This window comes from Scyliorhinus torazame, chromosome 5 (assembly GCF_047496885.1).
Source record: "Scyliorhinus torazame isolate Kashiwa2021f chromosome 5, sScyTor2.1, whole genome shotgun sequence".
In the NCBI taxonomy this organism is placed as follows: domain Eukaryota; kingdom Metazoa; phylum Chordata; class Chondrichthyes; order Carcharhiniformes; family Scyliorhinidae; genus Scyliorhinus; species Scyliorhinus torazame.
The window spans coordinates 291,190,551-291,204,557 of NC_092711.1; positions in this window are offsets into that span (position 1 = coordinate 291,190,551).

Sequence of the window (14,007 nt, forward strand, 5' to 3'; positions counted from 1 at the left end):
ACCCTAGAGCTAAGAATCGTCTGTGGACCAAAGTTGTCAGACCGATGGTTTGTGGAAGCAGCCGTGAAAGGGTTAAAAATCTTACAGGCAACACAACCAAACAATCATCCATACTGCAAGTTTTGAAACGGAGCCCAGGCCTCCTGAAATCTGACTCCTCTCCAGAGGCCAGCTGGAGTTTGAACTCTTCCAACTGTTGAAGTTGGAAGGATCATATATCTGTCAGTTTTACTATTCCCAAAACCATGCGTGCGATATTAGTGAACCCCTCCCCCATTGGGTAACACATAAGTGCGGTTTTTAAAAGGGAATGCAACAGGCAGAGATACTGCAGCAGTACTGGATCGCAGAATGTGTGAAGAAGGTATGCGCACATTTTCCCCGCTTTGTCGGGAAGCAGAGTAAAGAATAGTCGTTAAAATAAACTTTTACGCCTGGACATAGGCACATCACCCAGTATGTTATAAACTTTCAACCAGTGCTTTTTAAAAATTGGATGAAACAAATTATTAAAATGGCTGCTGCAAATTATGTAACCTTTTGCAGGTGAACACTGATGAATGTGAGAAATTGTCCTATTTTATATTTGGGGTTTTTGCATTAATGTTATTAAAAACCTAGGTTAGAATGCATACAGGCAGTGTGTCTGCTGGAGCTGTGATTAAGGTGTGGTAATCAGTGATTCTGCAGGGGTAGGTTTTCATAATACTTATCGAATGACATTTTAAGTAGATAGATAGCTGATCTAATATTGTAACAGTTTGAGCCTGGTTAAAGAAATCAAGGCACATCTTGGAACAAGAGACAAATGAATGCTGTTTGAGTGTGGCTGGTGTAGCTAATAGGAGGGGCCAAGTCTGTTTGGAAAAGGCAATTGCCAAGAGAACTCTAAGCTGAGGAGAAGGTTTTCAGTTTGAGCCTAAAAAGGTTTCTCTCTCGAAGGACTCTGCACCAAGATAAGCAAGTAAAACCTGGCTGTCAAACTTATACATAAGTTTGAAATGTATGCTCAATTGGAATGTAGCAGCAGGTTTCAGCAAGCAAGACAAAATGTTGTAACTGTTAACTGAACCACTATTTCTTTTTGCGAATGTGCTTAATTCTGTATTTAAAATTTAAGTTTGTTTTAACAATGAAAGCTGTCTACTGTTCAGTGTATCACTCCTGTGGTGCAGTAATGTATCCTCACAGTTTTACCAAATGTAAATGCAGGAAAAGCAATTAACATGGACAACCCCACTTTATTTGGAAAAATGCCACATTGTCTTTGCCTGTTTAAAAGATCAGCTAGGAGCTGTTTGCAATTAGTTCCACCAAAGCGATTGAACCATTAGTCCAGCCAATCTGTGAACCAGATTTGGGAACAAGCTGTGTAACATCAGACTGCCAGAGTATGTAACCTGTTTCTGTTAAAGTTCATCTGAGAATCAACCTCCTAGAAATTTGACTATAAAAAAAATCACACAACTTCCTGTGAACCCTTCACTTTACATGACCCTCACTTCAACTTTAAAGCCTTGAAACAATCAAATATACTATTGGTCTGCCATATGGGAGACCAGAGATCATAAACCAGAGGCTGAGATAACTAAAACCTGTAAAGGTGCATGACATTTATATGTATCTCCTCTTGTGTATGAGTGTGTTCATGTGAGAATGAGTGTGTCTGATGTATTTAATTTGGGATATATATGTGGAAATAAATAACGTTCTTTATTCTTAAACTCCTAAAAGCTTGCTGCTCATTTATTTAATTAGGCTACACACACACAGACAGGGTAAGGAAAGGGCAACCTATTCCCATATGAAACATACTGAAATTGGGAAGTAAGAAAACATATACTTTCTATCCAGAATGTTAGTGAGTACATAGAAATGCTTGAGTTAAACAAGAATGTGAGGTAAATTGTAAAAGGAAAGATGCTGAAGAATATGGATGAATAGAGAGGCCAAGAGATTCAAACACACAATTCCCTGAAAGTATGGTTGTAGGTGGATTAAGGCATTTTAAAAAACACAATGTTGGCATTTATAAATAGGCACCTAAAGAAAGACTTGCATTTATTTTGACTTTTCATGATCATTGACATCACTTTAAAGTCAACAAAATACTTGTGAAGTGTAGTTACTATCGTACTGTAGGAAATGCAGCAGCCAAATTGCACACAGCTAACTCCCACACATAGCAAGGTGATAAGAACCAGATTATCTGTCTTTGTGATGTTGACTGAGGGATAAATATTGGCTATGACTCCAGGCATAAATCTCCTGCTGTTCTTCAAATAGGGCCATAGGATTTTTCACTTCCACCTGAGAAGGCAGGGCCTCAGTTCAACATCTCATCTGAAAGACAGAACCTCCGAGAGAGCAGCCCTCCCTCGGTACTGTGCTTGAGTGTCAGCCTTGATTTTTGCGGCAAAGTCCTGGAATGGGACTTGAACCAGAACCTGGTAGCTCAGAGTGAGAGTGCTAACAAATGAGTTACGGCAGAGTACAAGAATACAAGATTAAAAAAGAATGATAAATTATCACAAAATATTGGGTAGGTTACAGTAATGTATATAGTTCCTGATTCCTCAATATAGAAATCATATATTAAAGTCTTAGACAACATTACAGTAGATTCACCAGGATGATGTCAATGAAGATTTACGTGCAGAAACTAGGGATACTCGGACTATATACTTCTAGTGAAGGAGAGGAGGACAAAGAGAATTGAGAGTTTCTCAAAATCATGAAGGATTGTGAATTTTCATTGTGGCTAATCTTCCTTCCACTGAAGTTCACAGAACAATAGCCCAAACTCTTTTCGGAGACTCTTTTCTTCATCTCACTGTCACTTTTACTTGATCTGAAATGAAAACTTTTGACAATGTTTTGCCAGTCAACTGGAAATTAAAAACTTGTGCAGCGAAAAATACTGATTTGATGCAAACCGGTTTCACACTGTTGGCCAGGACTAGTTTCACTTTGCACAAGGGAATCACTGGCAAGGGAACATAAATGTAATGTTGAGTAGGAGGAGAGAGGTTAGACCAAATGTCTTTGCCCATAGGATTGTTTTAGGATAGGATGGACTGCTTCTTCACAAGGAATGCTTGAAGTGGAGACCCTTGCAGGGAAAACTGAATAAATATTTGAAACAGAAAAAGAAACAGGGCTATGAAGAGAGATTAATGCAGTGGAATTAATTTGGTTTACTCAAACAAATAATTATCACAGATACAAGGGATAGATTCACGTGCTGTGAACCTTGGACAACTTTTAGCAGCAAATTTCACATCTAGCAATACTCAGTATATATAAGAAAATTTAACCTCTATTTCTTTTTGTTCTCATCGTAAATTTGTGGCTTCTCATTACTGTTTCTTTATGGAACAGTCGAATACTCCATCACAATTTACCCAAACATAACCCTTTTTAATCATATAAACCATTATCAGGTTACATCCCAGCCTTCCCAGTTCCATCAACAAAACCTAACTTCTCAAGCCTCTTTGCATAACTGAAACCCCACAAACTTGAATCTGTGTTGCACCTGTTTTTTTGAAAAATATTTTATTGGAGGCATTTTCAAATATACACACAACCAGGAAGGAACAACACAAAAAACAATCACCGCAACAGCAAACAGACTAAACACCCTTACGCACCCCTCACCCATCTCCACCCCCCCACTCTACCCTGGCGCCAGACCCCCCCCCCCTCCCCCTCCCGTTTTTTAAAATAAACTTAGAGTACCCAATTATTACTTTTTTTTCCAATTAAGGGACAATTTAGCGTGGCCAATTCCCCTAACCTGCACATCTTTGGGGGTGAAACCCACGCAGACATGAGGAGAATGTGCAAACTCCACATGGACAGTGACCCAGGGCCGGGATTCGAACCAGGGTCCTCAGCACCGTAGTCCCAGTGCTAACCACTGCGCTACATGCTGCCTGCCCCCCCTCCCCGTTTTTAACTTTTAACCCAAACTGAACTGAAGAAAAGAACCCATCCCCCCCCTCCGATCCTCCTGACGACTCAATACTCCTTAAATAAGTCAATAAGCAGCTCCCACCTCAAGATGAACCCCTCCTCTGCCTCCCCCCCCCCTTGATCTTCTCTAAATGCAGGAACTCTGCCAAATTGCTCACCCACAACCCTACACGTGGCATCTCCAAATCCCACCAGCCCAACAAAATCCATCTCCAGGCTATCGGGGAGGCAAAGGCCAATACTCAGCCTCTCTCGCAACCTGCACTCCTGGATCCTCCGACACTTCAAATGTCGCCACCTCTGGACTTGGAGCTACCGTCATCCCCAAACTCTTTGACACCATGTGCTGGATTCTCCGATTTTGCTCCTATGTCTGCAGGAACCATCTGGTCTTATGGCCAAAGGGTCGGCGGCGCCCCCGCACCAATTCTCCACCCGGTGGGGGGCTAGCAGCCACGCCACATAAAGCCCCCGGCTTTACCTAAAGACCCGGATGCAGAATTGCTGGGTCCATAGCCGCGCATGCGCACACTGGCAGCCTGCGGTGGCTGTGCCATACAACATGTGCCGGCTGCGCGCGGATCCAGCCTGCCAAAAACCGCCCACCCTGTAACCCCCCTTGCCACCCCCGGACTACCCCCCACCAGTCCCCCCCCCCCAGCCCCTGCCAGCGGAACGGCGCCCCCCGTCTGCAGCCGTCACGCGAGGTCTCCGAAAAGTGAGAGGACCCGCGCCCCACGCCGTCGGGGACTCGGCCCATCGGGGGCAGAGCATCGGGGGAGGTCCTCAGGTGATGTCCTGTGGCCGTCCCGACGGCGTGGAGCGTACACCTCGAGTAGGCCATTTTTGAGGCGGTGGAGCATCGTAAAAACGGCCACCCCCAATTCCGGCGTAAAAATGGATTCTCCGGCCAATCGCCGAATGCGTCGGCGATTGGAGAATCCCGCCCCATATCTGCAAATCCCGCCCAAAAATCCCTCAACCCCAGACATGCCCAAAACATATGGACATGGGTCGCAGGCCCCGCTCCCGCACACTGCCCACACCTATCCTCCACCCCTAAAAATAACCAATTCATCCTTGCCACCATCATGTGGGCCCTGTGCACCACTTTAAACTGGGTGAGACTTAGTCTTGCACACAACAAGGATGCATTAACCCTCCGCAAAGCCTCACTCTAGACTCCAGTCTCCAGCAGCCCCCCCCCCCCAGCTCCTCCTCCCACTTACACTTAACATCCTCCACCGGGGCACTCTCTCTCTTCAACAGTTCCCCATGTATATCCACCTACGCCAGGTGTTGCAACTTTTTTAGTGCTTTTACTTTCTTTCTGTAGTAGGGTAAACAAACTATGCAATATATTCCAATTATGTTTTAAATAAGGTTTTGCATAGGCTGAACAATATTTCTTTGTTCTTGTATTGTAGATCTAAGTCATCCCATCCAGATACAATGCGACCATATAGCCTGTCCACACATGCATTAACCAAACAATCTCTTGGGATAGGCAAAAATAACTGTGACAATTTGGGAAAGAGTGAACATTCTCTTATTGAAGCAATCAAGAAACTCTCTGGGAGTCGGTGATCGTCCATCATTTATCATCTTCCCAGCTAGCGAATAAGATATATTTGATAATTGGAAGTGTCCTTTCCACTCAGGAACTTACAAAGTTCTCGCTTAAAAGACTGCACCTAACTCTCACAAAGTCCCATTTACCGGACATCTTACATTGCTAACTTCTATTGGCTCTGGTTAAGTAATGCTTCAATTTTAAAATTCACACCTTGCTTTCAAATCCCTCCATGGCTCCAGCCCTCCCTATTGCAGCAATCACCTCCAACCCAATCTGTCTGGATAAGTGCAGCTCCAATACACTCAAGAAGCTCGGCACAATCCAAGACACAGCAACCTACTTGATTGCCATTTATCTATCAGCTTAAAACATTGATTCTCTCTTGGTGTGTGTACTAACTACAAGATGCATTGCAGGAATTCGCTAAGGCCCCTTCAACAGTACCTTTCAAACTCACGGCCTCTGCCACCTAGCAGGACAAGAACAGCAGGCACATGGGAGCCCCACCACCTGCAAGTTCCTCTCCAAGCCTACACCATCCTGACTTGGAACAATATCAACGTTCCTTCATTATCTCTAAGTTAAAATCCTGGAACTCCCTCCCTAACAGTACTGAGGGTGTTCCTACACCACACAGACTGCAGTGGTTCAAGAAAGAGGCTCACTACCACCTTCTCAACTGCTGGCTGTGTCACAGCCTGGTATGGCAACTGCTTAGCCCAAGACCGCACAAAACTTCAGAGAGTCATAAACACAGCCCAGTCCATCACTTGACTGGGCTCCCATCTATTGACTCTATCTACACCTCCCGCTGCCTTGGGAAAGCTGGCAGCATAATCAAAGACTCCTCCCACCCGGCTTACTCACTCTTCCAACTTCTTCCATCGGGCAGGAGATACAAAAGTCTAAGAACACGCACAAACAGATTCAAAAACAGCTTCTTCCCCACTGTTACCAGACTCCTAAACGACCCTCTTATGGACTGACCTGATTAATACTACACTCCTGTATGCTTCACCCGATGCCGGTGTCTATGTATTTACATTGTGTACCTTGTGTTGCCCTATTATGTATTTTCTTTTCTTTTCAAGAACGAAATGAGCTGTTTGAGCTGCGCACAGAAAAATACTTTTCACTGTACCTTGGTACACGTGACAATAAACAAACAAAACAAAAACATTAAGGGTGAGCAACAAATGCTGGCCTTGCCAGTGATGCCCACATCCCAAGAACAATCACAGAGGTCTAACTTTCATTAAAATATGTATCAAAACCAATTCCAATGCATTAAAATAATTAGCCAGTGAGTCCCGCATGAGTGCATACTCTCATCCATGCATAAACTTCTGTTAAAAGTTATTTTGGATTGGGAGCAAATGAGTTCAGGAATCAATTTGTCCCGCATCTGAGAGATTATAGCATTTTCCCTGAACGCAACCAGTAGTGATACTGAAACAGGGGGTGATTCTCGTTGTTTATGACACTTAACTTTTGTTAAAATTCATAGAAAGCAGATTTCCTCAAGAAAGATCTGCTTTTCAAATGCTCTTCCTGCCTAGTTCAATAATGCCTGGATCCTTGAAGAGTCTACTTTCCTAATCTTCACTGGCATAATATCACTAACTGGCCTTTCCGTAAAATCTATAACTAGTTATTTCACCCAGTAAATCCTGGAATCTAACACCCATTGGGCTCTGAAGGAGAGTCATAGGGACTTGAAACGTTAACTTGGTTTCTCTCTCCAAAGATGATGCCAGACCTGCTGAGTGTATCCAGCATTTCTGCTTTTATTTCAGATTTCCAGTGTCTGCAGTATTTTATGACCATTGGGTGCAGATGTGATGGAAATGGCTGATCTAAAGTAGGAGAAAAGGTGAAGAGAAATCAACAAAGGTGGCACGAGTATAGTTACGAAATCCGTCCGCATGCTGTTGGAGCAAATGGACTAAGGTCAGAGCAGCCTCGTCCAGTGACTTATGAGGTTGATGGGCAAAATGAGTGTCATATAGAACAAGAGGAACGAAACAGCAGTGGGCAACCTGTGGCCCCTGGGCCACATGTGGCCCACCTGGGGTCCTATTGCAGCCCACTGAGATGAAGGAGGGCCACTCATGCGGCCCGCTCACTAGCCTAGGTTGCCCATCAATGATCTAAAAGATGTTTTGACACGATGCGCTGTAAACATTATCGATGTAAGAGCCACTGGTTGGAAACATTCAGCTCTGCAGGCTGTGACCTCTTGGCAGTCGGGACAATGGTGGCAGACTTCCAACAACAAGGAACAGTATGTGTGTCAATCACGGCTTGTTGATAATTGTGCCTTTAGCTTCCATGGTCATAAGCCCTGGAATTCCCTGTGTTAAACTCTGTCTCTCCACCTCATGTAGTCTCCAGTTAGCTTTCCTTCTTTAAGATACTTGTTGAAGCCGACTGCCTACGGCTCTGGGTCACTGTCTGTGTGGAGTTTGCACATTCCCCCCCGTGTTTGCGTGGGTTTCGCCCCCACAACCCAAACATGTACAAGCTAGGTGGATTGGCCACGCTAAATTGGCCCTTAATTGGAGAAAATGAATTGGGTCCTCTAAATTTATTTTTAAAAAGCCGACTATCTAATATCTAATTAAATGGCTTGATGTCAAACCTTGTTCTTGTTAAGCCTGTCGGGATATTTTTAAAGGTGCCATATTAATAAAATTTGTTGTTATTGGTGCATTCCTCTCATATGTTCTGGAAGGCAGCAACTCTGCAGAATTTTGTATACCATGGTTTCTGGCTTAACCAACTCCACCCACCTCATGTGGTCTGAAGCTAATACTTTCATAACTTTAAAAAGCTGAATATTGCTCAGAGCACTAGAGACAACTCCCCTGCCCTTGAAATAGTGCCATGAAATCTTTCACAGGGGAGCAGGGCCTCCAATCTTATCTGTCTTTCAGAAGGCAGCGCCTCTAACACCGCAGTACTCACTCCGCGTTGCACAGGAATGTCAACCTTGATCTTTGTTTTCAAGTCCTGGAATGGGACTTGAACCCAGAACCTTGTGACTCAGAGATGAGAGTACAAACAACTGAATCCCAGCTGACATAAAGACAGAAAAGGTTGGAAATTCTCAGCAGGTCTGGCAGTTAGAGTCATAGAATCCTTACAGTGCAGAAGACGGCCATTCGCCCCATCGAGGCTGTACCGACCCTCTGAAAGAGCACCCTACGTAGACCCAAGCCCCCTCCCTATTCCCATAACCCCACCTAATCTTTTGGACACTAAGGGCAATTTAGCATGGCCAATCAACCTAACCTGCGCATCTTTGGACTGTGGGCGGAAACCGGAGCACCCGGAGGAAACCCACACAGACACGGGAGAATGTGTAAACTCCACACAGTCATCCAAGGCTGGAATTGAACCCAGGTCCCTGACACTGTGAGGCAGCAGTGCTAACCACTGTGCCACCATGCTGCTGGCAGCATCGGTGGAGAGAGATGAACAGAGCTCATGTTTCAGATCATGACCTTTCATCAGAACTGTTGTCACATTTCTTGTTTCAGATTCCGAGCATTCGAGATATTTTGCTTTTTTTTATCCATTCAACTTTTTTCCCCCTGAAGCCAAACTTTGGCTATGGATCATAAGGGAATAGATCTCTTGTGGGTTGGTTTTAATGCTACCAAATATTTTGGGGCCTTTGGGATGTTGATCCACAGTGTGCAGGCATGACCTCTGCTGGGGCTACAAGTAACTAAATAGTTGCAATTCTCGAGATAACCTAGAAAGTTCCAGGGACATCTCACAACAAGTTGGAAAATTAAATCAGGTGCGCGGTCCCTCCAGGTTCAGATGATGCCAGGAGCCTGTTTCCGGCAAGGAGGCTGGTCTGGGGTGAGCTGTGCCAGGCTCCGAGTGCCTCCCGCCCACTGAGTAAGGGACAGGGCGACAACTCACCCACTAACTTGTCCCACACCCACACCTGAATTTCCCAGTTATTAAGTGGGGCAGATCTCCATCAGGGCAGAAGGAGCCCATTCGGCCCATCGAGACTGCACTGGCCCTCCAAAAGAGCACCCAAATAAGGCCCACCCTCCCCTATCCCCATAACTCAGTAACCCCACTTAACCTGGATACTAAGGGGCAATTGAGCATGGCCAATCCACCGAACCTGCACATCTTTGGACTGTGGGAGGAAACCGGAGCACCTGGAGGAAACCCAAGCAGACACAGGGAGAACATTCACATTCCATACAGACAGTCACCCAAGGTCGCAATCCAACCTGTAACCCTGGAGCAGTGAGGCAGCAGTGCTAACCACTGTGCCACTGTGTGATCCTGGCCTACGTACAATCGCAATCCCTTAACCCCTGATGCGGAGGTCTTGTGCCACAGTGGGTAGCGTTCCTGCCTCTGAGCCAAAAACTCTGGGTTCAAGTCTCACTCAACGAGTTGATGGCCAAAGAAGGTATGGTCATAATATTGCCAGACAGTTTGGGTATCAACTTGTAAATCCTTCCAAAATATGGCAATGGCGGTAGGATTTGGAGAGCTTCCTGGCCAGACATGTAATGGAACGAAAGTGAAACTTGAACTTTCACTATCCATAGCTCCAGGCTACAAAAGTGTGGGCGCAATTCTCCCAAAAGTGAACAAAGTTCCCAAGCAAGCGTGTTTAGTCACGATTCATGTTGAATAAGAGCCTGAATGGGAATGTGCGGCCAAATCCACACACAGCCCCATTTTTGTACAGTGAGGAGCTTCGCTCGCCAGATCTCCCCTTGTAGTGAGAGATCGGTTAAATGGCGGCCTGGTCTCCAAGACACCTGAAACAATCCCCGACCTCGCTCCCCAAGCCTGAACGCATTATGGGAGGATCACTTGCCCCTGTATCCCCACACCTCCGACCAGGCAGCCTGGCCCAATCGCGCGAATGCAAAAAATGGCAGCTTGCCACCTTGGCAATGCCAGGCTGGCACCCAGGTGGCACTGCCAAGCTGCCCAGGTGGCAGCAGCAGTGCCAGGGCACCACCCTGCCCTAAGGACATGCAGCTGGAGGCCTCCGATTCCCTGGGAGACTCCCACTAGTGCCGTACCGCTTGGTCCCCATTTGTGAGGACCAATACCAAACGGTGCTCGCCCAAGGTCTCTGAAGTGAAGGAGTTGAATCCCAAAGCCTCGGGTACCTTGGGAATATGCACATTAGGGTGAGGCTTACTGCCTCACTCTAATATGTGGATTTACTAAAAGTGATCCTCACCATTGTGGACAGGATTCACATCACAATGTCTCACGTGATTGCGTTGAATCTCACGAAGCGTTGTGAACCAGGTAGATCCCGGGATCGGGGTCTCCGGCTTTCAATAGCCTTGACCCGAGGCGAGCTGCTTTTCCGGCTCAGCGTGGCTGGAGTATCACGCCCAGTAATTTGCCACAGTAACTCAAATTCCTTGGCTGGCATGGGTCAGATTGGTGCCTACAGCACAGCATTTGATCCCTGTTCTGGCTGCAGTGGATTTGGGATCTGCCTCCTTGCGCTACCTGTGGTGGAGATCGCAGCGCTGTGGGTCAGGCATGCCTTTGGGCAGGGTACCCAAAGAGAAAAACAACAAGTGGTTGTCCCACTTTGGCCCATAATAAAGGATGGTTACCTCACTCTGGCACTGTTACACCCTGCAGAGAATCTATTTTGTTTGGGTTGTTCCCTCTTCTTCAAATCCCGGAACTGCCTGTGATATTCTCCTCAGCTCTGTATGCAAGGTTGTGCCCTGATTTTATAACCTTTTATAAGCATTAAATGACAACTGCTGTGAGCTTATGTTGACAGAACCAAAGTTGTCTGCACAAATACGTGGCTACTGTAATCTAAGTGGGAAAATATTTACACAGCTGTAGGTTAAAAGGAGCAACCAATATAAAAACAAGTTAGATTTAAATATTGCTGAAAAGAGAGACATGGTGCTTTTCTTCCTGATCTCATCAGGACAAACACAAGGGGCCCAATCTAACCAAATGGGAGCCGAGTCCCATAGCGAATGCATTTAGCCGCGTGTTTCCCAGCTCTCGCAGTGCCAAGAAACACCCCGCTATCTAACGCCCATCTGGTTAGATACGAGGCCTCAGCGGGGAACGCGGGCCCGAGGCTGCACTCAGCCCTGTTTTCTGCACTGAGGCGCTCCACTCGCTGGAACACCTCAGTGCAGCGAGAGAAAATGATGCCCTGAGCTCCGAATGCAACGCCTGAACCCCGCACTCCCAAGCCCCAACTCACTATAAGCGGGTCTACAGACTCCCCCACGCCTGTGCAGTGCACCCCCTGGCCCGATCACTGCTGCGCAAAAAATGTCAGCTCAGGGAACTGCATATTAGAATGAGACGAGCTAGATTTTCCACAAAGTGATTCCGGCCACAATGGGCGAGATCGCATTAGATCGCGGGGTCTCCCGTCATTCACCGGCCACGTTGCGTTCTGGCGCACTGCTTTTCGGGCGCAGCTTGTCTGGTACATCGTGCCCAAGAATGCCAAATTTCAAATGCTCACAACAATTTATACTTTAGGAGTTAAGACTACTGATTGGTTGGCATGTTGATTCTGATTGGCTGAGGTGTTGTCATATATCGGCTCCCCAAACTCCCGGGTAAGTCAAAACAGGCATAAGACTTGAACATATTCCTTTTATTTGCAGAGAACGGGCCCCTGCTTATGAATGAATACTGTTTCTAGCAAGTGTGGTAATACCAGGTATTGCAGTACCTGAGAGGTGGATGCCCATTGGCTAGACCTAGGAGTCTACCATTGGCTAATGTACATAGCTCCGCCCTGAGAGGTGGGGTATAAGAACTAATGCCATCCTAGCAGCCTTCACTTTCAGTAACAAAGCTGCCGTGGAACAGTTCTAGCTGATTAAAGCCAATTAGTTATGACTCACCTTGTCTCGAGAGTAATTGATTGTGCATCAGCAAGCATAAATGAGTCATATTTATCTTAAATAATGATGAGTCATCATCATCTTAAATTGGCTGTTAATGTAGCTGTAAGCATATTCAGTATTGTTCAACAAGTGCTGCTCAACCAGGGAATCACAGGTAGCAGGAGACATTTTTTTTTTTTTTTTGCAAGGACAGGTTGGTTGAATAAGGTCTATACTCTGCCTATAACGAACAACTGAAGGAACATGAAAAAATGCTGGAAAATCTCAGCAAGTCTGGCAGCATCTGGAGGGAGAGAAAAGAGCTAACGTTTCGAGTCCGATGACTCTTTGTCCGATGACTGTTCCAAACCCACGACCTCTAACACCAAGATGGACAAGGTCAGCAGGCACATGGGAACACCACCACCTGTAAGTTTCCCTCCAATTCACAGACCATCCTGACTTTGAACTATATTGCTGTTCCTTCCCTGTGACTGGATAAAAATCCTGGAACAGTACTGTGACAGCACTTGTTCAAGATGGCGGCTCACCACCACCTTCTCAAGGGCAATTAGGGATGGGCAATAAATACTAGCAAGCGATGCCCACATCCCATGAAATAATGAAAAAGTGCAGGGCGGCAGTATGAAATGGCTGCCAACCAATCAGCACCTTTTTCTCCTGTAGTATAAATTGTTGCGATTGTATAAAATTTGGGATTCTTGTGTTTGCCCTGATGAGTTTATTACGACCCCAGTTGATATTATAACTGGACGGGATGATTCCAGAAAAGACCATAAATTTTACTTTTTCACAAAGTAAGTGTGGAGGAACAGAGTCACAGGACCGCTAATTAGTTTTAACAACAAGAAACATTGATTAAACATGGAAAATTTGGATTATTATACAATACTCCTTTATTTCACCCCTTAGCTTAACAACTATACAAAGTTTTTAAGATGAACATGGATTACAAAGTACATCTTAAGCTACAATAGTCTCATTAACACACAAAGTCCCCTTTAAGCATAAAGATGACTGGTTAAATACACGCACTCTGCTCTGAACCCGAGTTATTGTCCAAGGCTTTCTCCTCAGAATCCCCCCAGATGATAGTCACGTGAGAATTTCCAAACTCCATTCCCCAAAACAGGTTTTAAAACCTTCTCTCATATTGATGCTTTCCCTTAGTGGTTTGCATTATGAAATCTAATCCAGGTTGTACAAATGACTCTTTTAAACAAAACTTACACTCCATTTTTAACAGTAAATCCAGTCCAGGATTTTATACCAACTCCTTTTAGGTTTCCTTTCTCTTAACTGTTTTTACACAAGCTGTGATATCCAGCCACCAATGTCCATAGTTATTTCAACTCACGTTCCACAGGCTGCAGTAAAATCTCACAAACCTGAAAATCACTTCAGATATTTTTCTGGGGTCTCAGCCTTCTTCTCAGCTCTGTCTCCAATGAACAGTTCTCTGTTCAAGTATCTATAACCTCGGACTTCTTGAAAACTTCTCTCCATTTTTCTAGTTTTCTTAACTAGCTGCTCTTCAGATAT